The 26,106-nt window shown below is 44.6% G+C and overlaps 1 protein-coding gene across 3 annotated transcripts in view; it reads left to right on the plus strand.

Annotated features, from left to right (window-relative positions):
* Positions 1 to 4,943: 4,943 nt before the first annotated feature.
* The window catches only part of SLC8A3 (solute carrier family 8 member A3), a 161,737-nt gene continuing 140,574 nt past the window's right edge, over positions 4,944 to 26,106 (plus strand). The window contains exon 1 of one of the 3 annotated variants that reach the window (XM_082224438.1): positions 4,944 to 5,601. The gene's annotated coding sequence lies outside the window, so the exon portion shown is untranslated. Of the gene's footprint in view, positions 5,602 to 6,171; positions 6,322 to 26,106 lie in introns of those variants that run through there. The other 2 variants (XM_082224440.1, XM_082224439.1) reach the window with 2 other exon arrangements.

The following is a 26,106-nucleotide window of genomic DNA, read 5'->3' on the forward strand; positions in this document are numbered from 1 at the left end:
TGGGTGTGTTTTTGACACCCACATCAAATACAGTTGCAACTCAAAAGTAAGTCCCATGGACTGCAGTTGGACACATACTCCCTGTATGTAGGATCAAAGTCTTAAGTGTCCAAAGGGCCCTTACCTGAATGTGGGGTAGTTTTACTATTATTGTGGTTGTAATAAATTGTATCAATCTTAAAAAAAATATCTCAGTGGCTTATCTGCATACTCAAGGTGGTTATAGTAAAATGCGTACCACCCATCAACTGCTGGCATATAGAGCACTGTGTCTTGTGTCTGAATGTAGCAACTGCTATAAATTTGGGCAGCTGGAAGAGGAGCCAGGGGAGGCAAAGCAATACAGGATCTTATGTGATCTCGTATTATTGTTCAATACGAACACACTTTGTGGATGTTGTAGCATTTTATGAAGTTGACAGGCAGGTTTTCATTTTACCTGTATTCTGCGCATAATGAACTAATAATAATAATAATAATAATAATAATAATAATTTATTATTTATACCCCGCCCATTTGGCTGGGTTTCCCCAGCCACTCTGGGCGGCTTCTAACAAAGTATTAAAATACAGTGGTCTGTTAAACATTAAAAGCTTCCCGAAACATTAGCTACATTTATCACTCTTTCTGGATATGCTATGCATATACATGAGAATTAATAAAGGATGCCCTTATTTATCTGAGTCAAGGGTTTTTATGAATTTACCCTAAAACAAATTATCTTGGTGCAGAGCTAGCAAGAGGAAAGGTGTTCTGCTTTGCTGCTGGGTTGGGGTGGTCTCCCCCCCCCCCGGTGCTGTGACAGGGCTTTGCACCAGCTTTTCCTGAATTGAGGAGCCAATGCAAAGCCCCACTGCTGGGGGGGGGGCAGCATCCAGAAAGGATCTCTGATACTCGCCTCCTGCCCAGCGGGGGAGACTCCTTAAGTACTTTGCGCCCCCATACTGGGGCTATTTTTTTTTTGCCTCAGGTGTTGAAATGCCTCAGGCCTCATTCTAGGTACAAGGTCTCTTACAGCACATGCCTATGCACTTCTACTCAGAAGTAAACCCCACTGAGTTCAGTGAGCATTTCCCCAGTATTTCATACTCTCATTCCAAAGTATGAAGAACTAGGCATGTGTGGGAAAGTGCTAAGGCACAACAAACAACAGGGCTGAAAATAAATTTCCCAAGAAGGTGGGGAAAATACCAACATTAATAACAAATTATTAGGTTACGCAGAAATGGTTCTATTGACAAATAAACTAAGGGGTAATACTAAACAATCATTTATTCAAAAATGGGATATGTCCAAGAGATATTTACAAAAATGTAACAGTGACATAACACCTACGGCAACGACCCTTGTGTAAAGTAAATATTAAGAAATAAGGAAAAATGGTACGACATGTTGTAAGAAAGTATTAGAAAATATATTAAGAGGAAGGTAATAATTATAAGTACATTCATTATGACAAACGTTAATTGCATTGGGAAATGATGGGAAGTCTACTTTATTTTATTTTACTTTATCTTAGTTTAGTTTGAAAATATGTAGAAAGAGTTATCACTGTATGATATTTATGAATTTGAATAAAGGATTTAAAAAGAAAGAAAGAAAATAAATCTCCCTAACTTAAAGCAAAAATATAAAACATATGATGTCCCAATCCGGAGCTTCGTATGTTGTGCAGATGGAATGAGCGGCCTACACTTAAGGATGTGTGACTCTGTCAATGTCTGTTTCTCATTTTCCCAGTCTTCGGCTCTCACCCTTCCTGATGTTTCAGCACATTGTAATGGCTAGCTGATGTTCCCCTTCCATTTAGTGACTAGGAAAGTCACTGCAAGGTGGAGGAGAGCCACATGCATGCTGAGGTGAAGGACTGTAATTCAGCTCACAGCTAGATGCACTTAAGACCCATTTATTTTATTAGAAATGAGCAGCATGCGTTTCTGAATGAAACGGCAGGCACAACTGCGGCACTCCGTAGACATCCTCTGAAGGTCTTCAGCTCCCTTTCTCATCTCTGCTCTTCCTCCCATGGCGCCCTCCCTTTATGCTTAGAACAGCCTTCCAGGAAACCTGCACATCTCTCTTCCTCCAAATCCACCTTTTCCATGACACCTTTGGCATAACCTTCTAGATTCTGCCCTGCGGGTCTTGGGTAACCTGCGGTCCTCCAAATACTGTTCAACTACAAAGCCCATCATCCCTGGCCACTGGCCGCACAAATCCAGCAACATTTGGGGTGGCCGCTGGTTCCCCAACACTGCTGTACTGTAACTAAGCATGACTGAAATGTGGCTGAAATAATGCACACTTCCCTTTGTCTTGCCTACCTCCACACATATGCCTTCTATGCTATACCACCAGTGTGGTATAGTGGTTAAGAACGGTGGACTCGTAATCTGGTGAACTGGGTTCGATTCCCCGCTCCTCCACATGCAGCTGCTGGGTGACCTTGGGCTAGTCACACTTCTCTGAAGTCTCTCAGCCCCACTCACCTCACAGAGTGTTTGTTGTGGGGGAGGAAGGGAAAGGAGAATGTTAGCTGCTTTGAGACTCCTTAGGGTATTGATAAAGCAGGATATCAAATCCAAACTCCTCCTCTTCTTCTTCCTGCTCCCACTATTGTCCCCTTCTCTCTTTTCTTGTTCTGCATCCAAATATAGATGGTGCGCCCCTCAGAACCAGGACCCACTCTCTTTTCCTTGGAAACTGGACCACAGCTCAGTTTCCAGGTTGGCCTTCAAGATGGTCTGAGATCCCGGAGAGTGTTGCTCATCAGGGTAAAGCAGGCAGGCCTGAACTAGCTGGCCCATGATGAGCTTCATGTTATGCAGCTCCCTAAGGCCTGCGCACACTGAAGACACACCATCCAACTAAAACCAGCTCCATTGAAATGATTTTCAAGAGGCTGGCCTTTCACTGGTTTTCAGAAGAGGTTTTGGGATGCCACCAGTGCCTTTTTTCCCTGGGGGTACTCAAGGGTACGCAGTATGTACACCTCCCCCCCCCCAATGTTAAAAGTGTGGCACTTACTGTAAAAACTTCATGGTGAATATTGGCACCTCTTTCTTTCTTTCTTAAAAAAAAAGCACTGGATGCTGCAATGATACATATTAGCTCCTGAATCTCATGCAAGGACAATGTTGCTGCTGAAGTCATTTAGGCTTGGCCAGAATAGCCTGCAATGGCCGTCAAACAGGGGAAGCCCCTGCAATGGGCTTGAGGCTCTGCAAGAGTTTCCCCTTAAGGAAAAGCCCTTGCAAAGCCTTGCTGCCTGGCAGTGGGAGGCAAACTCTGCAAGGGCATCCAGCAGGCCCCCCTCTCGCTGAACCTCAGTGAGAGGGGATGTTCTGGAGAGCTTTGCCATTGGACCCCCTCCAACCCTAAAGGTGGTGGGAGACCAGTAGCAAAGCAGAGCTGCTCCAGCGACAGTGGTTGGGCAGGCAGGATGCCGCCTCTTGCTTTTCCACCACCTGAGGTGGCTTCACCCTGCCCCATCTGTGGGCTGGCTCTGCTGTCAAAAATAACCAGTTTGGATGTAACCCAACTTTGCAGGACATTTCTGCTTCCATTTGGGTAGTAGAAGCTCAGGTATCTGCACACACAAGAGGTCAGAGTTGGGAAACCATGAGCACAAAGCCCAAGGGAATATAGTTAAGTTTCAAAGCAAGTTCTACAGCCACATGTGAGATGGGAGGAGAGGGAGGAAAGAGAAATCCTTGTAACTATTTGACACGCATTGATGTGCTTGGTTGCGGAGATGAGTTGAAATGAAACATCTGCGCACCTCAAATCACTGTCTGTCTTAGCATACTGCTGCAGCTGCAAAACACATCTGGAGTCCTGCTTCCGCCGACAAGAATTATGTATCTTTGTGCCTCAACCTACTTTCTGCTCCTGCTTGGAATTATTAAAGACACCTAGCACTGTTTACAAAGCACTAAAAATAAGAGGCTGAAACCACAGAGCATCTTCATTTCAAAACTAAAAACTGATAAACTAATGCAAGCTAAGATGGCGGTGCTTTTGCACAGCTCCCATTCATTTCTAGGGGGCCTGGGCAGGAGAACTTCCCCGTGGATCTCTATAATGTAGCCTTTAAAGCAGGGATCACCCCATGCCAAGCGGCAGGCCTCTTGGAACGGACTGACGCCATGCTTGCTCATGGCAAATTTAGAGGCAATTACAGGCAGCGGGGTGGAGATCTGCTCATGGTCTCCAGTTGCAAAACTCAAAAGCTATCATTCTCCTCCAGGCGGATGGAACCCACAGTTTGAAGCCTGGTCATTTGTCACTGAAGCCAAACAGCAATTTGTGAGGCAGTGGGTCATATTTTTAGCTTCCAAATGGTTGCTGCTGCCTCCCAAGTAGTTATTTGACTTCGGTTAAGAAAGATGACTGGGCGCATTCCCACCAACTCCACCACGGCCACATGAACAGGCTGCATCCAACCGATTCCCAAAAGCCAACACGGATTCTGCCTAAGCAGTTTTCAGCAGCTATATTTATTCTCTCTCAGATGTCCTTGGCAGATACTTCCAACCGAATGAAAGATTTGGGTTAGTTTGGGGTTTTGTTTTTCTACTTCTGAAAAAATAATAATATTCCAAGGGTCAGATCTTGTTCTCCCTCCTCCTTTTGCTACCCCCAATATAGAAGGTGCAAAGTCAAAGCCACATAACTAAAAGGGGAGGAGGGGAGAATCTCTGCCCCCCCACGGGGGTCTCCACTCATCTGACTGTCCATCCATTCGTCCGTCCGTTGGAGAGAGGCAGCCCATTCATGTATTTATTTTGCGCGGGGCTTGCCTGTGGTTCCCTGCGCTTCAAAGTACACAATCCGAAAAGCCCCCCCCCCCCGCGCAGCGTTGCGAAGGATAAATATGCATGGCTTGTAATTCGGTTGCAGTTCTTGCTCCCAGCTGATAGGGTGACGTGGAGTTTGGAGAGGCTCGCAGATTGGCTTTTTGATTTGGCTTCTCTGCTGCAGTTGTGCACAAGGCTGGCTGGGTCTGCCTCTCATCCAGAAAGCAAGCAGGCGCCGAGGTTGGCCCGCTTGCTGCCTTGCCAGGCTGCGAAGTCTCCCTCTCTCTCTTCTGAAGCACCAGGGATGGTGTGAGGAGAAGCCCACCCTGCTGCCTATTTTCTTTTGGAAGAGGCGGGGTGTGCCGCCACCACCACCACCTCCCTCCCAACCACCCCCGCCCTTCTCGCTCGCCCACCTTATCTTCATCTCCACTGTGCCTCCCTCCCTCCCCCTCTCCAAATTACTCTGCACACACCACCGAGCATAAGCGAGGCCGGGCGGTGGGGAGGGGGAATCGCCCGTGTTTTTTAAACCCACGCACTTCCCCCTTTTTCAAATGCACTTCCCCACGCGCAGCGGTGGAAGAGGAGCTCGGTCCACCGGCGAGCCAGGCAAGTTGGATTGACATGCCAAGGAGGCCCCCCCCCCTCGCACCCTCTCCGCTCCACACCTCACCATCCTCCCTCCTGTCCTGGCAACGATCGGGCACGAGATGCAATGAGATCGCTTTAGAGAACCGGAAGGATCTGTAAACTGGGGAGCAAGGAGGACCCCCGCCCCCCCCGCAAAGAATCAGAAAGGTAAGTGGCAGAGGTCCATTCCCATTTCACTGTAAACAAAATATGCAGGTTTGTGGCTGGGAAGTCCTAGTTTCGCTACTGCATGCGAATTCCTATATAGTTGCGTGTGTGTATGTGTGCGTTTAGGGAGAGGAGAGGGAAGGGTCTCCTTGCAAAAAGCAAGCCCCCCATCAGGAGATTGCTGGATCAGATGTTGCAAATGCAAACAGGAGGGCCGTTTCCCTGCTTGGAGGATGGAGCTGTCGCTTGCCTGCGTGTGAGGCTGTGCATTTATGAGTGCGTGTGTGTGTGTGTTGCACATGCATATGGAGATAAGCCGGGTGCTGCAGCCTCGCATCCTAGTTTTGCACGCAGACCGTTTGAAGGAGCCGGAGGAAATTGCAGGGAAGGAGGGGATCTGCTCGGGGTTTGTGCTCCGTCAGAAGGTGCATGGAAGCAGGCTGCCCCTGCTCGCTTTTGCCTGCCGCTCTCCAAACTCTCCTGCCACCCCACCCCCTCGCCGTAGCGGCTTTTGCGCGGGGATCAGGAGAGAGGCTGGGTGGGGGCGGTGAGATTTTAATATAATAACAAGCCGGCAAGGGCTCCGGCGAGAAGCGTGCAGGGCGCTCCGTTTCACAGCCAAAACCCGGGGATTCCTTGATTCCTTCCTGCCGAACTTGCTGACAGCCTTTTGGAACAGATGCAGGAGGGAAGGGCGAGAGAGGTGGCTCAGTGCAGGAGGTGAGGGGAGACGAGGATTTGGGTTTTTTTCCTCGGGGTGGGGGGAGGGAAGGGAAGGGAGGCAGGAGCAATGGGCAGAATAGATGCCTTTAATGCAGTGGCCATAAATTTCTTTTTCTCTCCCCAAACGCCCTATTTGGGTCTTGTTTGGGTCTGGAGCCATAGCTAAGAGCTTTGCACAAAAAGTGGCGCAAACGGAGACCCCATAAACCAATCGACTTGTTCCTTAAAAAAAACAGCGATCGTGCTGGGATCACTCCACAGAACATCTAGATGTCTGTTTTAATGGCCGAGGAGGGGTTGTTCGGGTAGACAGAAGGGCCGGCTGCAGTTCAAGGAAAAGGGATTTCCAGCCGCTGTTTGGGTTCGGGACCCATTTCAAAATGAAAGCAAAGGAAGCCCTTGCAGGGAAGCCCCCCCCCGCAGTCTTCCCATGTGTTTGCGCGGGTCTCCCTTTCCCCCCTCGACTTGCGCGATTAATCTTAGGCAGCTGTCGTGCTCCATCCACTACCGCCGAGATCTTGTTTACCTCGGTTTTCAAATATAGCTCCTGCGCCATCCACTTTCCTAAATAGGGCAAGGAGGGCAGTTCACTTTGTAGGAACGGGAGGCGAGGGGGCGGACGGGGATCGTGGCTGCTTCCCGGAAGGGGCTCACGCCTTGCCCCTTCCTGGCTTGTTGGGCCTACCAAGCCCATTCTCTCTTTTCCTTAAAAAAACACACACAAAAACACACACCCACCAAAATGTCAGGAGGGAGAACCGGGGCCAAAGAGCCCCCAAGCCTAGGGTGAAAAATCACGTGTATGCCCCCAACCCTTTTTTGAATAAGGGGTTCATCCAGTTACAAATAAGGGACACTTGTAGATCAGGTGCTTCTCTTTGGAAGTGTAGTGCTGCTGCCTTATGCAGGAATAAATGAAAATATATACAGGTTAAGTTTTTTTTTTTTTTAATGCTAAGGGCCAATTTTGAAAACTTAACACAGGAACAAATATTAGTTATTGTTTGTCTCTTCTGAAATGTGGTGTTTCCCCCCTTCCTCTGCAGATTCTGAAAATGCACATTTGTCCTATCCTGACAGGACCATTTCCCTTTAACGAGAAGCATGCAAATGTGGTTCTTAGTTTGCCTGGCATGGCTCTGTCCTGTAGAACAGTCCTAAATAACACAGCTCTCAATGGAAAATGAAAGAAGAGAGATATTTGAAGAAGGGTTTTCTGGTGGGACCAAGATTGCATTGCTTGCTACTTCTTAATTCCGATGGTTATTCTATGTGGCCGTTTTTAGAATATAGTGGTTATGTGGTGGAGTCACCACAAACCTGACTTTGGCGTGGCGCCTTGGGGAGTTCTTTGGTAGACGTGTACTGAGATTGTAGATCCACACATCCCGATTCCATCTGCCTTTTGGAAAGCTTTTCAGGTAATGTGTACACTGGCTTTAACTAAACTTGCTGTGGTATTTTCTTTGGAAAGGACAAACTTCCAAAGCAGTGGAAATAAAACCAGCCTTCTCTGTATAGCCTGCACTCTGTTTGCTCGAGGTACCTGAGAACGCTTTCTGATTTAATCCACCTTCATAATTAGCCCGTAATGGAAGGTCACCTGTTATCAGTTGGGAGGTAGACCAAGAAAAATGATCAAGGCTGCCTACTGGCATCCCAACCCACTTCCTTTTAGTTCAACCCTCTAGTGCAGAACAACACTGGTTGTTCTCATTGGTTGCTTGCTAATAATCCATCCCTTGGATGGACTGAGACTGGAGGAACTCAAGTGGCTGAAATTCTGTGCAGTTGGAACAGGATGATTCCCTCCTAGTCAGTAAAAGTTTCATTCATGAGAAGCTGGGCTTTAGATATTTATTTCATTTGTTTTTCTGCATTGACTGATAAAAGTATCCATTTGCTGTAACTCTGTAATTTCAGCGAACCTTTGGTGTAACACTGCAATTTCACATGGTGGCTATAACTAGCCAGTGTCCCACAATTATGGGAGTGGACCTTCTTTTCTGTGGGAAGGCTCTGTTCTTCAATTAGACACTGCTAGATGGTAGAAGATGTACTTAGTGGGGATCATGTGTGTGTTGCATGATTAAAGGACAAACTCTGAATTAAAGAGGAAAGCTTTGAGTTGAGCAAGTTAAAAGGAATGATTTGTGGGATTCCACTTATGTACCCACCGATACTTTGTGACGTGACCTTGGACAAGTCACTCAAGCTTCTTCTGCGTTCTTGAGAGTAACCAGCCTGATATTTCTCTACTGCAGAGTGAAAGAGGGGGAACTGAAATCTATTCAGTAGAGGTTACATGTGTGTTTAGCACAGCAGCAAAATATAAATGCTAATTTCAGGGTAAGAAAAATGCCATATTCAGGTAGTCCAAAAGCTGGGAGCCAAGAAAGCTCTGGTAATGGCTGGGTCAGCTCCATGCTTGAGTGAGGTCCTCAACAATGTGGGTTCCCACTTACATTGATGGCCATTCTCCCTTAGGCATACTTGGAAGAAGTAGCAGCAGTGCTCCAAGACTGGCTTGGAGCTGGCATTTCAATATCTCACAGTGTCCCATGGCACCAGACATAGTGTCACGCTTGTGCTTTTATGGGAAATTGAAGTGGGGGCCCCAGAGCACATGCCTGTTCTGGGGTACCCTGGCAATTGCTGATGTCTAGCCAGGACAACAGCATATTAAAGCTGTTGCTATCCGTGGCGTGTGCTGGATAGGCTTTAGCCAGAGAGACATTGGTCAATTGTTTCTGTTGACAGCTCTTTTATTGGTATTGGGTGAATAATTTCATTTATTTGTAAAGAGTAATGAGCAACCCTCTGCAGCTTCCCTGGATGCTCTAACAGCAAAGACATTAGCAACCATGGAGGCAATGGAATTTTTATGTGTTTGGTAACACCACAAGACCGGCTGGCGTTCTCTGGTTTTATGGCTGCTGGACAAGTTCCTGATAACATTAGATTGTGGGTCACACTATGTGGAGGAATAGGAGACACTACCCTTTTTGCATTTTTTTCTGACAGCAGCAGAGTAACACACTCAAAGCCAGCCACCCCAGACATATATACCATGTTTGCATTCTCATGATGTGCATCCTGTTTAGGTCATTTAAATGTACATACCTGTATAATAAACATTTGTCTCTTCACTTACCAGTGAGAATGTCCTTCCAATAGACTGAAGATCTGCCTAGTTTCTCTCAGTACATACAAAATGATTTGCTTCGCATTCGAAGAAGAACACAGTGGGAATGCTGGCAGAGTAGCTAAGCCAGTGACATATGAATTAGGAAATCCCTTCGCCCTGAACTCACTAGTGACCTTAGGACAGGGTTAGCAGTTATGGTGCCCTCCACTTGTTTCTGAACTACAACTCCAGTCCCATCACCTCTGATCATTGCCCTGAAGTGCATCACGGTGGCTACCCCTGCCATAGACAGACCTCTACCTCTTAGATTTGCCTTTGTAATACAGTCATACCTCATGTTGTGTCCGCTTCAGGTTGCGTGTTTTCGTCTTGCATCCCATGGCAACCTGGAAGTACTGGAACGGGTTACTTCCAGGTTTCACCACTCACGCATGCGCAGAAGTGCTAAATTACGCCGTGCGCAGACGCGGCATTTCAGCTTACATCAGTTCCGTGTTATGAATGGGCCTCTGGAATGGATCCCGAGGTTCCACTGTAATGGTAACACGAGGTTCCACTGTAATGCATTAATGATACTGATCTTACAGGATGTTTTGATATGTGAAGTTCTCTGAACACACCAAAGTGCTATACAAATATAAATATTATACCATATGCACCCGATGTTTATTTGGGAGAAGCAGCTGGCCTATACTCTTCGTGAATTATGCTACTATGAAACCAGCTTCCTGTTAAAAAGGTTTTTTTGTATGGATTTCTTTTCTCATCGTTGGTTTTAAGGGAGCTGTGCATCTAAGATGTTATGTTATTTTTACATCTTCCAAAGCATGAAAAAAGTCATTTTAAGTGGGCCTGTTCTGAGATGTCTGACATAGTGCGTGTAGGCAGCAGAACTGCTTAAAACCCGAAGTTGTTCATTTATGAATTCTGCTTGATAACTAGCCCTAGAGTATCCCTAGAAATTGCCAGTGGCCCTCTGCGTCCAGGCAGAAAAATGCATCAAGAGCTTCTGGTGAAAATGCAAGCTGGAGTTGAAGCTTTTCTAATATATATTCTAAAGTTTATGAATCACAGTAACCATTACAGATAATCTGCCCGGAGACTGCAGTTCTCAGTGCTGCTTCACCAGAAATGTACTCTTAACTAGGCATTCTACAAAAGTTGGGATACACTAAGAGCTAGAAGTCCAGGTTTGAGGGTATTAGTTTCTTTCAGAAACAACAATGAATGCTGCTACAATCTAGCATGACTATCCTTCTAGAATTTCTTACAGAGATTGTAGAGAAGTGATATAAAATAAATAAAATAAAATAAAATATTGTTTCAGCCACTTTGGAGAATTTCCTGAGTTTGAAAATGAGGCCTGCTAAATTTCCTCATTCACTAAAGGTGACACTTTTGCCCCATGGGTACTTGTTTAGAGCTGATTACTCTGTTCTAGGGGGAGAGAGATTAACAGGTCCGTGGCAAAGTACTGTTACATTGCAACAAGAATAAGACGAGCAATGATGTCTACAAAGGAGTCCAAACTGTAAACATTGAAGGAACGATATTAAACAGTAGCGACTTCTGAATTGAATTTTAAAAACTTAAAACTCGAAACCTGGTCATAAATATAAGCACCAACTCTGAGAATTGGCCACATTTTTACTGCTACTTCTAGCACAATATTACTCTTAATGTCATATTTTATAAATTGTTTCCTGGTCATTGACCGTATTAAAGATATTTGAATTTGAATTTGAATTTTGTTCTATTGGGATGCGGGTGGCACTGTAGGTTAAACCACAGAGCCTAGGACTTGCCAATCAGAAGGTTGGTGGTTCAAATCCTCACAACGGGGTGAGCTCCCATTGCTCGGTCCCTGCTCCTGCCCTCCTAGCAGTTCGAAACCACACAGTGCAAGTAGATAAATACGTACTGCTCCAGCGGGAAGATAAACGGCGTTTCCGTGCGCTGCTCTGGTTTGCCAGAAGCGGCTTAGTCATGCTGGCCACATGACCCGGAAGCTGTATGCCGGCTCCCTCGGCCAATAAAGCGAGATGAGCGCCGCAACCCCAGAGTCAGCCACGACTGGACCTAATGGTCAGGGGTCCCTTTACCTTTACTCTGTTCTAATGCTGGACTAGATGAAGATGGTGGTGGTGATGATTTGTTTGTTTGTTTGTTTGTTTGTTTACCCACCCTTCACCCTAAGGCTCCAGGGCAGGTTACAATATTAAAACACAATATTTTAAAACCATTATAAAGTGGGAACTAAAATATACACCTCAAGTGTCAAAAGACAGGGTAAAGAGGTGCGTCATTAGCATTTGCCTGAAACTGGAAGATAGCAGGCGCACCACTGTTTGCAGCCACTTTGCTCCTCCATGGTCCCTTTGGGTGACGCAACATGCTAAGCCAAGATCTGCCATAGTGTGTCCTGGTTAAGCTGCCTCCAGACTAACCATGAGCTAGAACTAAGGTCTGGTTACAGCCAAGGTTCAGATAACATACTAAACCTTTGCTTAGCTCATTGAGTGGTAGCAGAAAAAAGGAGCAGAGAGGCTGCAAGATGTTCTCTGGGAGCTCACGTTTTCTATCTATAGCCATTGTTTGGCTTAGTGTGATGTGCAAAATAATGACATGTCCGTTTCTTTCTTTCCTGCCCCCATACACTACAGATCCCAGAGCAGGCCTTAAAAAACCCCCCTCTAACCACATCCTTTTAAGATGTTTGAGTTTTCATGGCATACTGGCAGTGACTTAAATAGCGAATTTTATTTCTCTTTTTAAAAAAGAAATGTTTAGATTAATACCAGCCCTCCTAAACACCTTTTCTGGAAAAATAAAAAAATTCCTTCCAGTAGCACCTTAAAGACCAACTAAGTTAGTTCTTGGTATGAGCTTTCGTGTGCATGCACACTTCTTCAGATACAGTGTGCATGCACACGAAAGCTCATACCAAGAACTAACTTAGTTGGTCTTTAAGGTGCTACTGGAAGGAATTTTTTTATTTTGACTATGGCAGACCAACACGGCTACCTATCTGTAACCTTTTCTGGAAGTAAGGTTTTGTTGCAGCTTTCTCGTAGTTAATTGGTGCTAAGGCCGGCAGCCTGACCCATCATTAGCAACCAAAAGAGCAGAAGTAGCAAGGAATAGTTGATTTTGTTTCAAAAGCTGTCCTGTTATGATAAACTTATTTTAGACTGCAGCAGACTATCCCCATTTTGAGGAAGTTGCTGTGGAGTGTATCCTCAGTTTGCATTGCCCTAGAACATCCTCTGGTAGTTTATCCGAAGAGGGCACCAATTTGGATGAGCATGGCAGGTTTGTAGATTACTCTAGGCCAGTCTTCCTTAGCCTGGCATCCTCCTGATGTGGTTGGATTGCAATTCCCCTCGTAGCTGACATTGTTATGCTAGTGTCTGGAGTGATGGGAGATGTAGTCAAAAACATCTGTAGCTCATCAGGTAGAGGAAGATTGCTATAAGCCAAGCCTGCATAACATGTGACCTACCCAGCCAAATGCAGACCACCAGCCATGGGCAAATTATATTATTTGCCGGGGTGGGCAAGCTTGGAATTCAAGTAACGGCAGACAAGGAGATTAGCAGGTTGGGTTAAACTTGATGTGTTTATGCTGGGCAGGTCTGTTCAAGACCACAGAAAATTTAAAATACCCCCCCCCCCCGCAATCATCACAGTGGGTGTGAACATTTTAAGTGTTTTATAGATCTCCAAACATAACTCAGTGGAATGGATTTAGGCCCACTAAAAGGCAACATAAGTACTTAGTCAATTTAGATTAACAAAAAAACAAAACCACACCATTATTACCCCTTATTACTGTTTGTAATGCTATAATACATAACTCTGTAATACTCAATACCATGAAACTGAAAGGGAGAAGGAGCTTAGGTAGTACTTGAAATCCCAAGTGCCATATTTGTTAGGAGAACTGTTTAAAATAAGTAGCACTTATTTCCAGAGTAAGATGTTTTAGATGCAATTGTTAGGAAATCAGCAGTTGTGGGTATTGGCCCCAATCCACTCAGTGTTAACATTTTCAAAGTTCTGTTGATTTTTTTAGAACAAACAGTCACGTGTCCCAGGGAAATCTGGAATGTTAGGAAGTGCTTAAGTCTGGCTGAATTCTGTTTTTTTGTTGCATGTAACAGATTCAGCAACCTTTTGAACAACAAGTGAGAGATCCTCAGCTAAACTGGTAATCCAGTGTGTTATTGAAGGCAATATGTGATTATACAAATATAAAAATGTGCTTGTTCTCTCTGCCCCCCCCCATCAGACTCTGTTTTAAAAAAAACATTTCACATAAAAGCCAAATGAGTATTTTCTTTAGGTGGCCTTCTTCAGTGTGTTTTAACATGCTCCAGCTTGGGCTGCCTGCCAAATTTCATTTGTTTCTCAATCAAGCAATAATATGATCTAATTCAATATTTAAAGAAATTAAATAAACACAGAGACCGTTTTTATGTTGTGGCAGAAGCTGTAAAGTCAGGAAAATCATCCACAGATCTCCCAATTGAGAGACTCCATACTTTTGCTTCTGGCACATATTACTTATTTTGCAGAGTATTCCAATTGATTTAGCTAAGAAGAACCCTAATGTTTTGATGCAATTTGCTAACATATGGTAAATGGTTCAGAGTACCTGATGGGGATATCTAGGATCAGATGCTGTTACTGGGCTTTTTTAAAGTGGCAAAGCAAGCAAACAGGAAAACATTCTTTTAAAGTTACTGGCTCAGAAAATCAGTCCGTCTGCCCAAACATGCATACATTAGACTGCAGTTCTCTGCATACTTACTTGTGAACAAGCTCCGTTGAACCCAATGGGACTTACTTCTGAATAAATATGCATAGGATTTCTCTGTTAGTCATTTGCCTGAAAAAAGGAGCAGATGTAGCTCTTCCAGGTTATAGCAGTTTACTTTCATGGTCATCTGGAACAAATTCTCTCACCACAGGTGACCAGGCAAGAGGACATTTTCACTGCTACTTTTTGGCAGAATCTGTACTGTCACTGAAGCAAACATTTGTTCGTTCACTTCAGTGAAGCAAGAGCATGCATTACGTAAGGGCGCTGTGGCCATTTTGCTTATTAGAAATGTCTCTTCCTCTTTTTACGCTGGAGGCGATGACTTGCGGCCTGTAGTCTTAAGACAATGCTGTAGTTGTCAAACCGCACCGTTTCTCCAGTGGACCCCCCTGCTTGGCAGGGGGTTGGACTCGATGGCCCTTGTGGTCTCTTCCAACTCTATGATTCTATGATTCTATGATTCTAACTTGACTGTAATTAATGCTGGATAAAGAAAAGTTGTGGGTTCCAGCATAGCTGTCTTTAGAATAGTCTGTTGCTGTCCGAGTCTGTGCCACAGTGGTCTGCGGCAACAGCAGGTGTGAAAATGGAACAGGTATTCCCTGCCACATTGTCTTCTCAGCTGAAGTTTAGAAGGGGAAGAAATGGAGGCAGTGAGAGATTTTACTTTCTTGGACTCCATGATCACCGCAGATGGGGACAGCAGTCACGAAATTAAAAGACGCCTGCTTCTTGGGAGAAAGACGCTGACAAACCTAGACAGCATCTTAAAAAGCAGAGACATCACCTTGCCAACAAAGGTCCGTATAGTTAAAGCCATGGTTTTCCCAGTAGTGATGTATGGAAGTGAGAGCTGGACCATAAAGAAGGCTGGTCGCCGAAGAATAGATGCTTTTGAATTATGGTGCTGGAGGAGACTCTTGAGAGTCCCATGGACTGCAAGAAGATCAAACCTCTCCATTTTTAAGGAAATCAGCCCTGAGTGCTCACTGGAAGGACAGATCCTGAAGCTGAGGCTCCAATACTTCGGCCACCTCATGAGAAGAGAAGACTCCCTGGAAAAGACCCTGATGCTGGGAAAGATGGAGGGCACAAGGAGAAGGGGACGACAGAGGACGAGATGGTTGGCTAGTGTTCTCGAAGATACAAACATGAGTTTGACCAAACTGCAGGAGGCAGTGAAAGACAGGAGTGCCTGGTGTGCTCTGGTCCATGGGGTCACGAAGAGTCGGACACGACTAAATGACTAAACAACAACAACAAAACTGCATTGTGTCAGGTGTGTGGGTGTCAGACCCAGCCGATGGCAAGGCAAGAAGGGATATGGCACAGGCCATCTTCAGACACTACCACTCTGACATGTGCTAACACCTGTGCTGAGGTTCTCTTTTATCTTCTTTCAATGAGTATCAGGCAGCTGGGATCTTTGAGATAGCATTATAATATCTCACGGTGCCCCCGCAACACTCTCCAGAACACTGTGGCACAGTTGGGATCTAGGAGCTGCCATTTTACTTTCCCACAGAAAGTTGGTATCTGTCACAGCTCCCATTACAACTCTAGCCCTCTTTACATGTTACAATAAAGAACGATGGCACAACTGTATGAAATGGGATGCAGGAGACAAGCATGTCAGTCACATGGCTCTCCGACCCGTGAAAGGCAACCTTTGAGAGTCTTTCCTTTTCAAAATTAATTTACAAAATGCACAATGTGAAAAATAATAGGAAACATTCTTATCATATTAAAGAATATAAATAGAATGTTATGTTTATGAGGGCTGAAACCCATTAAGAGCACTTCCAAGAACAGGTCTGTCGTTAGAAAAGATGCTTATCTCTGTGTTAATCTACTTAGCTAAAACTTAGAAAGCATGACAAGGGTTGCCAATGCAGGCCAGCTCCCTTGCTTTTTTATACTTTTTAAAAAGAAGCCTATTCTTGTTCAAACCCACTAAATCCATTCAAATCCCTGCTACCCCACAATTGCTTTACCCATAGGGTATAGTGAAATTCCACATTTTGATGTACCATTCTTGCAGCTGAGGAGATTGATTATTTTTCCAATATCTTAAAGTGTCCTTACCACCACAATCATAAATAACAATAATTTCTCTTTCACCTGTGAGACAACATCTTTAAAACAATTCAATAAAAGTAGTTTAGAGTCGAACTAGAGTCTATATTTCAAAATCAGTTGAACATTCTGTAAAATCTCCTGCCTATAATTCTTTGCCACGGGGCAGGTCCACCACCAGTGGGAAAAGTCAGTCTGCCCATTCCACATTTCCAATTATTAGAACGCTTGGTTTTATAAATCCTAAATAAACCTGATAAAGATTAGGTACCAATTTATCCACATTTTATTGCATTATCAAGGTTATTGACGCTGTGTATCTGTTGATATTTAGCCAACTATATTTCCATATGCCATCAAAAACTATTCTCTAAATATTATTTCCCTTTTCATGTGTGGTATAACTGATTTGGCTCTCTTCTTTGGATAATATAATTAAGCAAATTCTAGATGGCACATATCTATAGATACGTATATATCCCAAATTTGTTTTTCTGAATCGCTTTAACTGCTTCAGTTCACTGACATTCAATCTTAACCAATAGTTTAGAAAGTCTCATATTTGAAAATACTCAAATAATATTAAATTTGAATTTTCCAATCTATCCTCCATCTGTGTTAAAGCTACAATCAGAAATTTATTAAGATTGCCTTTTTGGCTTTTAATGAACATACCAATAGCCCAATTTTTATAAAATTTCAGAGGCCAGTGGGGAAAATTGGAGTTTATCCCACATGTTTCATAACCTCAGGAAGATGCTGCTTGGCCCCTTGTCTTAACTTTGTTGTCATCATTCATCCACAAAAGAGCATTTGGCAGAATTCCTACAAAATATAGTTCAATATCATTTATGTAGTCTTGCCCTGCTTCTTGATACCATTCTGATATCCGCACTAAATGGATGGCCATATGCCTTCTATATTTGTGGATGCTCCCCACACATTTCAGAACCGCAGGGTAAAGTATGCATGAGTATAGAAATCTCCCCACTTCAGAAGAAGATTGTTCCCCCAGAAGTTGGGAGGTGTTGGAATGGGGGGGCAGAGCTAACAGTCTCATCTCTGCTGCTCCCCCTCTTTATTGCAGTGCTTGAAGAAGGTTTCTGTCACACCTATAATCCCTTATTAGTTCCCATAATTCAGCTACAGGGGCCATGCTGAATATCTAAATCTAAAGAGAAATCTTTCTGCAAGTATTTTTTTTTTTAATGACACATTTAGGCTACTTGCCTCAGAACTGTATCTCTTCATAACTGAACTCCAAGCAAAGTGAGATCGTGATTAATTAAAATAATAATAATAATCCCAAATTAGCCTTGTGGGTGGGTTGCTAGGCTGCCAGCAATGGGGCAATAAACGTAGATTCTTTGTGAAATTGCTTACTTCAGGGGCTTTTGTTCCTGATTTGCTGACATTTAAGAGCCGTCACCATGGAACAAGATGGAGGCTTGGTAGATACAGGTGGTTACATTCACACCAGTTTTTGAGTGAAATGGTTGCTTTATCATCATCATCACCCCAATCCGCTTTATGGCAGCCTAGATTGCTTGATGAGGTGCAAGAATACCTCAGGTCTATTGGCCAGACAGGAAATCTGTTGGTGTGTTGACCAAGTTATCCCTGGGGCTTCACACAGGAGCATAAAATTATTTGACTGTTTTAAATAGCTCCTAATGTGAATGTAATCTCTGTGTAGATGAAAATCTTGACTTCAGTTTATGTTCAGTTTTTTTGAATGAGTTCTTTCCTGAAGTAATGTTATTCATATGTGAACCAACAAATGAAAAAGTGCAGGTGATGCTTTTTGGTGCCATATATGACCTGAGTGGAATGCATCTGTGTTTACGACTTCATTGATACTGTCAGAGGTCCCTCTGCAATGGCAATAGCACCACTTGCATCTCTAGGATCACATCCACCTGGAATGGATGGAGATGTAGCATTAGGAAGCAGGGATAACTGTGATGCAGGGAACAGCTGTATTGTCACCTGTACCTCTTAACAAAAAAAATCTACCTAGATCTGCTTCATAGGGTGTGAGATGGGATATTATGCAATCACACCAAAGGACTGTGTGTGTGTGTAGAATTAAAAATGAAGGAAAATCCAATACAAATTTACAAAATGGCAGGGCATCACTTTGAGACAGGTAGCCAATATGGTGCCCTATGGATGCTTCAGACTACAACAGGCTTCCTCAACCTCGGCCCTTCAGATGTTTTGAGACTACAATTCCCATCATCCCTGACCACTGGTCCTGCTAGCTAGGGATCATGGGAGTTGTAGGCCTAAAACATCTGGAGGGCCAAGGTTGAGGAAGCCTGGACTACAATTTCCATCTTCTCTGGCTATTATCCATGGGGCTTGTGGGAGTTTTAGTCCAAAACTTCTGGAGGGCTCCACACCCTGCTTTAGGGATAGGGGCGGGAGGTGCCTGCTGGGGCTTAATGATCATGTGTTGGAATTGCATACTGGGGGAAAATATATCCTCCCAATATTTTAATTTTTTTTAGGGGCAGAACATGGGGGGAAGGAAGAAGGGACAGTTGTGTCACATACCATTAATTATGTGATAAGAAAAATCCGCTTCACATTCCTGACCCTTGTACAGCCACCTTCCACAAGCAGTAAAAATGGCAATGAATGGGCTACTTGGGAGAAATAGTCCACTTTTTCAGCTGCAAATACTGTGAATTTAAGTGCTCCAAAATGTAATCCTGCTGCATCAGAGGTACGACTTGAGGGAAGGCACGCCAAATGAGAATCAAATGCACATTTATTGTAAAATAAACTGATTGTGCAGAAAGGCTCTGAGATACGGCTGCCAAACAAATGAGACCTATCTGAGAAGAGAAATCATCCTTCCTTAACTTTCACTCCATCCCTTTGAGATACCTTGTCTCATCTGATTCTCCCCAGATTTAGTTCAGCAGAAATTCAGTTTATGCTGTCCTTCAGCTTGTCATGGTCCAAATATTATTTGTCACTCTTGACATTCCTGTTGATCTCAGAATTTTCCGTGAAGTTACTATTCAATACTTATAAGCAAAACGAAGACAACCAGATTCTACCTTGGGACCTGCATCCAATTGCTGTTGCCAGCCTATGACCCAGGCAAATAGGGGACTCGGGGCATCCAAACAGCGGTCTGTGCATACTTTTCTAGCTATTTACTTCAACCCATCACCTGTTCTCCCTTGCATTGGCACCAGTAGGATGTCCCCCCAACCCCAATGCTAATTGCTACACAGGGGGAGATGTGATTTTTCTGAGATTTCCACTAGTGAAGGAATGCACAAATCTTTCCTCCATACACTGCAGTGATGATGACTATTTCCCTCCCACCAGGTATCTAACTAAGAATGACCAACAGCAGGATTGCTAAGCATGCTGTTAAGTGTCACATGTAGCTAGACCCTCACTGTTTCAGGCGTCTAGGCAAGGCAAGAGTTTCAAATATGGCTTAAACTCATAATAATTCAGGCACACACAAAAATAAAATAGCATTTCTACTATTTCTACAGGACTTTAAAATAGTCTAAAATCTGGAAAATAACCACTTTGAGATGAAAAATTTTAAAGAATGGGAAACTCTCCCTTTATGTTTTACAGAACTAAATACTTAGATCAGTGGTGTCCAAACTGTATTACTGGAGTCCTTGGAATCACCGGGACTTCCTTAATGGGAAGAATGAAAATGGCAGACCATCATTATTGATCTCATAGGATGTATTATTTCAGTTGTACACTTCTATTTCAGTTGGACACTTCCATTAGCATTTTCTGCCATTGTTTATATGCAAGTTTGCCCAATATACATATTTTTTGCAGATAAATTTTCCCTAAAATAACACATTTTTTGGTGTTACTTTCACTAATGTGCATTTTTACAGGCACTCAAACCTAGCATTTCCATTTTTGTGCAAATTATTTGGCTTGATAATTGCATTGTAAAATTTGAAGGATGGCTTTGTTTCAGCTACTATTTTGTTTTAGAAAATACAAAGGAGGGGACTCTGTGTGATATGACAAATAGGTGATACCCCTCCCTCAACTCAGAGATAGTTAGAAGGACAAAGCCTGAATTTAGAGTTTGCAGTGATATGACCTAGAAGTAAAGCAGCTATCTGGAGAAAGAATCGGAGGGCAATGTTTGATGTCGGTTTGAACCCATGGCTGTGGCTATCCAAGACCCTTTTGAGGTGCTAATGCTGCAAACCCCTCCATCGTAGGCTCAGGTTGCATATATGTATAAATAAGCCATAAATCATGAAGATACCACTGTCTCTGCTGTGCCTCATTTCCAAAAGGAAACATGAACCCTGGGTAAGCGTCTGGAGTCCCTGGAATCTTGCAGAGCTCAGAGACTGGGATGACGTGCAGCAATATTAAGACTGCATCCTAAATTGGCCTGATAGGGAGAAAGAAACACATTTTGCAAGCTAGATCTCTCATCCCCCATGAACAAGATGGTCCCTAGGTCACCCTGTTGTAGCAGTTTGGGGAAAGAGAAGCTACCTCAGCTGGAATGTGAGGGGTTAGATAGATGGGCAGCTTGATAGGCTGTTCTGTCTTCTCCTTCCTCCCCTCTGAGAAAGGTGGTCCTTTGGTAGCCTTGTGGTAGCAGTAGTTCATTTTTAGAGAAGAAGAAGCAGTTACCTGTGCATAGCCCGGCAGGAGATGCCTTTACGAACAGCTTGTGTCCATCAATTTATCTGCGAGTGATCACAAAAACGACTGAATCAGTCAAGACACACACCCCTTCTTTGTGGGCAGAACTGTCTCCAGCAAACAGGCCCATTTACATAGCCTAACACATGCAGGTGTCCTCCCAAGCTGAGGAAATTACATATTGGGATCTTGTTAAAAGATTCAAGCAGTTTGCCATGATTACTGTGTGTCAGAAGCATTTGGGTAGAGAGATTTGAGTGACAGTGAAGAGAAGGCACAGAAGAAGAGGAGAGATACACGCTCAGGAACAATAGATAATATAGACAGGAAAGCACAACGTTTTCATTCTGTGTAGGTTTCACAGTTGAAAGATAATTAATAATAAAAATAACAGCACGTAGCCTTGTGATGTACTTTACTTTGTTCCATCAACCGTTTCTGAAGGGTACCATCCATCTTGTGGTCTTGATCATCGTTAGCACATGCATTCCTCTTTGCATGACTCTAGTAGATCTGTTCCCCAAAAGCAGAATCGAGCCATTTCCAGAGTTGTATGAGTAAGGAAGAGGATGCCTCACTGTGCTGCATCTTCCCCTTCCAATTCTGCCTGCCAGGGATCAGGTCACCAGGTCAGGCTCGAAACCTTGTCAGAGCCAAAGTGCTGGAGGCCGCAGATCCACTAAGGGCAAGCCAATGTTCTGGTCAGAAAGCAGCTCTTGGTCAGAAGCCAGAGGACAAAGCTAAATGATGAACAAGGAGCTCGGAATGAGGGAAGCAGACTCTGTGCCAGGGGTTACGTGAGTGGGCAGACTGGATCAGAAGGTGAGGGGTTGGGTTTCAGGGGTGGAGCTGGATTAAGGAATGCCGGAGTGAGAATTGTGCTGAGCTAGATTCTGGGACCCCATACCTCTGCCTGAACCTACTCAGAGGCCTGCAGGGTTGGTGCACGTGTTGATCACTTGATTGCCTATCACATCATCCCTCAGTATGCAAAGCTGAGTGTTTGAAATTCCACTGAAAAGCATCTTGCTTGAGATAAACTTGATTGGTGATACGTGACTTCTCTCCGTAAGGTTGGATACATGATGGCACATTCATGCAAGCAGGTTATTCTTATTTTATCTGTAAGTCGCCTTGAGTCCCTGTTAGGGAAAAGGGTCAGAAAATAAATAAATAGATGAATAGATAAATAATACAGTCATCATGTGATGAGCATGCATATGTAAACTGATATTATTAGCCTGCCCAGATGGCATATGTGCACAGAGGCCTACATGAATCTATTCTCAAGGAACTAAAGCATGGGTAGGCAAACTAAGGCCTGGGGGCCGGATCCGGCCCAATCGCCTTCTAAATTCGGCCCACGGACGGTCCAGGAATTAGCGTGCTTTTATATGAATAGAATGTGTGCTTTTATTTAAAATGCATCTTTGGGTTATTTGTGGGGCATAAGAATTCGTTGATTCCCCCCCCAAAAAAATATAGTCCACCCCCCGCAAAGGTCTGAGGGACAGTGGACCGGCCCCCTGCTGAAAAAGTTTGCTGACTCCTGAAAGCCAAGGTGCAGTATCTCCATCCTGATAGGGTTGCGTCTGGGCCACCAGCTGAAGCTGATGGAAGGCACTCTGCACTACGAGGCAACTTGTGACAGCAGTAGACCCAGAGGTATTCCCAAGCTATGTACCTACTCCTTCAGGGAGAGTGCAGCCCCATCCAGAACAAGTTGCACCCCCCATACAGTTTGAGGGACCACTAAGTGCATTAGTCTAGCTGGATTAAGCTTCAGTGTGTTGGTTCTCATCTAGTTCATTACCAGAACCTGGCATGAGTTAAGTACCGTATTTTTTGCTCTATAGGACGCACCAGACGATAAGACGCACCTAGTTTGGGGGGGAATGAAACAAGGTGGGGGAATTCTGAATCCTAGAAGCCAGAACAGCAAGAGGGATCTGGCTTCTGGGGTAGCCTCTTGCTGTTCTGGCTTATGGGATAGCCGCTGAAGCCTCTCCCGGGCAGCGGGATGAAGGCTCCCCCTTGCCTGGAAGAGGCTGCGTGCGGGTAAGCTGCCCTCTGTACCTTCCCCCATCTCCTGCAAGAACCATGCGCTCTTTAAAGGGAGTGCGGTTCTTGGGGGCTTTTCTGAGAGGTGGGGGAAGGGACAGAGCCGCACGCTCTGTCCCTTCCCCCCACTTCCCATAAGAGCCACGCAAAGCCTCCGCAGGGTAGCGAGGAGCCTTCGTCCCGCTGCCCTACGGAAACTTCACGGGGGCTATCCAAAAGCCAGAATAGCTAGAGGGAGCGCTGCGCAGTGCTCCGTCTTGCTGTTCTAGCTTCGGGCTTAGCCGCGCAGCCTGCATTCACTCCATAAGACGCACACACATTTTCCCTTACTTTTTAGGAGGGAAAAGGTGCGTCTTATAGAGCAAAAAATACGGTACATCCTCTAGCCAGAAATAGAACTGCATACCAACAGCATATTGATGACAGTGGATTCTAAAACTCAGGATGACCCCACTCAGCAATTCCATGTAGATGTTAGATAGTGTGGGATGTAAAATTGACCCCTGTAGCACCCCGCTTTGGATGAAGCTAAACAGCACTTCATAAGCACCAGCTTCTGGAAATGGCTATCCAAGTAGGACTGGCACCACCACAAAGTGACAATCTACTCCCAACTCAGACAGCTGCTCCAGAAGGATACCAAGGTTAATGGTATCAAAAGCCACCAAGAGATGAAGGAGAATCGACAGGGTCACACTCCCTGCTTTTTCTTTCCTGATGAAGGTCATCATACATGGCAGTGGTTTCCATGCCAAAATCAGACCTAAACCTTGTTTGAAATGGATATAGAAAATCAGTCTCACTTAAGAGATCATAGATCTGGTCAACAACCACCTGCTCAAGAACCAAGCCCAGGAAGGGGACATTAGTGACCAGGCAACAGTTATTCAGATCTTCCTGGTCCAGGGAGAATTTCTTAAGGAATGATCTTAACGCTGCCTCCTTCAGGCAGCCAGGGACTGCCCGCTCTCATATGGAAACCCGTCCTTGGCTTAGTGGGCCATTCCTTCACTACTCAATTTTATCAGCCATAAGGGAAAGACTACAAGTGGAGTTTATACAAGCACCTTATTCACATCCTTGAGCTGTACCAGCTGAAACTCACCCAACAAAAGAGGACCAGCGCCTCTTGAGATCTGTCTGCTGTAACAGAAGAGCTAAGGTCCCGACGGATGCAAGCGACTATCCTTGAAATGCTTTGCAAACAATCATAGCGTACCACTGTGAGTTCCAAAACCCCTTTGGGCCAGCATGTAGGAAAATCCCCACTGGACAGCATAAAGAAGATGCAGTGGAGACAGCAAAGTCATTCTTGTTTGCTAGCTCACGAGGCAAGGTAAAATGGGAAGCAAACAAAAAACATTGGTGTTAAATAGATTAGCCAAATTCTAATGCACCCCATCTCTTCATTTCTGGTAAATTAATCCATCTGTAAGACGGATCCCACATTACAGCCCTCATGTCTAGCTTTACTGGGCATTTCAGGATTGCTACTGTTCCTCCTTTCCTCTGCTCTCCTTCTTCTCCCTTATGCAATCCATCTTCCCAAACCCATCCTGACAGATGTTGCCCTCCTGGTGACGTCCAGTGCACACAGCCTATTGCATGAAAACTGGTTTTGTGGGTGAATGCAGCATGAGCAGTGACCCTACTAGTATCCCTGCTAAAAATACAACTTGTTCCTTCTGGCAATGCTGGGATTTGCATTCATATAGGTATGTAGACTCACCCCCTAGATGCACTGTACTTTTGTACCCACTGGAGGGCATGGTGTAACCTTTTGTGCTGCTCACCGGGAAACAATTCAGAGGTGCAGGGCACCAGGTAAATCTTCTGTAAATGCATGAGCAGCAAGCATCCCAATACCATTGCTCCATTACTTCCCAGTAAAATACCTTTTTGGTCAACACACACAGCAATTCCTCCAGGATTCTCCTTCTGTAGCTTATATAATTCTGCATAGGTCTACTGTAGATTTCACAAGTCTTGCTAACTGCAGCCCTTTGCCAATATAATTTGGAGATAACTACCATTGAATTCAGAAGGGTTTACTTGAACTACGCATGCATAGGAATGGACTGCATAAATGGCTTTCTGTTTCTAACAGACGTAAAAGAAATCCAAATATCATTCATATGGCTATTTTAATTCAAATTGTAATCCCCGGAAATAATGGCTGTTTAATTGGATTGGTGTGGTAGAAGCATACCGCTCTGCTCAAAGGTGACCACTTACACATCATATAGCTCAGTCAGTACAGCAGGAGACTCTTAATCTCAGGGTTGGGGGTTGAAGCCCATGTTGGGCAAAAGATTCCTGCATTGCAAGAGATTGGACTAGATGACCCTCGTGGTCCCGTCCAAGAGTTAAGGAGGCAGTTTCTTCGTGTGCTGGAGAGGGAAGTGTGGGGTAGATGGGGCCCGTCAACCTGAGAAGGTAGCAAATCTAGAAGAAGAACTCTGATGCTAAACTTCTGCCTTGTGGGATATTTTTTGGGAGAAGACAAGGCTAAGGAGTAAATCCTGTACAAATCTGGAGTGGAGTCCTTGTACAGTGGTACCTCGGGTTAAGTACTTAATTCGTTCTAGGGGTCCGTTCTTATCCTGAAACTCTTCTTAACCTGAAGCACCACTTTAGCTAATGGGGCCTCTTGCTGCCGCCGTGCTGCCGGAGCATGATTTCTGTTCTCATCCTGAAGCAAAGTTCTTAACCCGAGGTACTGTTTCCAGGTTAGCAGAGTCTGTAACCTGAAGCGTGTATAACCCGAGGTACCACTGTACAGCTCCTTCTGGCAATTCCTGCAGCCAAGCTGGTGCAAAACCTTTGGACCACATCAGCAAGGCTGAGAGGAGGGTCTTGTCATCTGGGCAGCCCAGGACCTCCAGACACACTGGCCAGGCTTGTGCCCTAAGGAGGTAACTTCAGTGATGCTAATGCAGAAAGCAACAATGTGGAAGGCAGCAGTTACCAGTCTCTGCAGCCACAGCAGGTGCTGTGATTC

Source organism: Podarcis vaucheri, assembly GCF_965113315.1.
Source record: "Podarcis vaucheri genome assembly, chromosome: 1".
NCBI lineage: Eukaryota > Metazoa > Chordata > Lepidosauria > Squamata > Lacertidae > Podarcis > Podarcis vaucheri.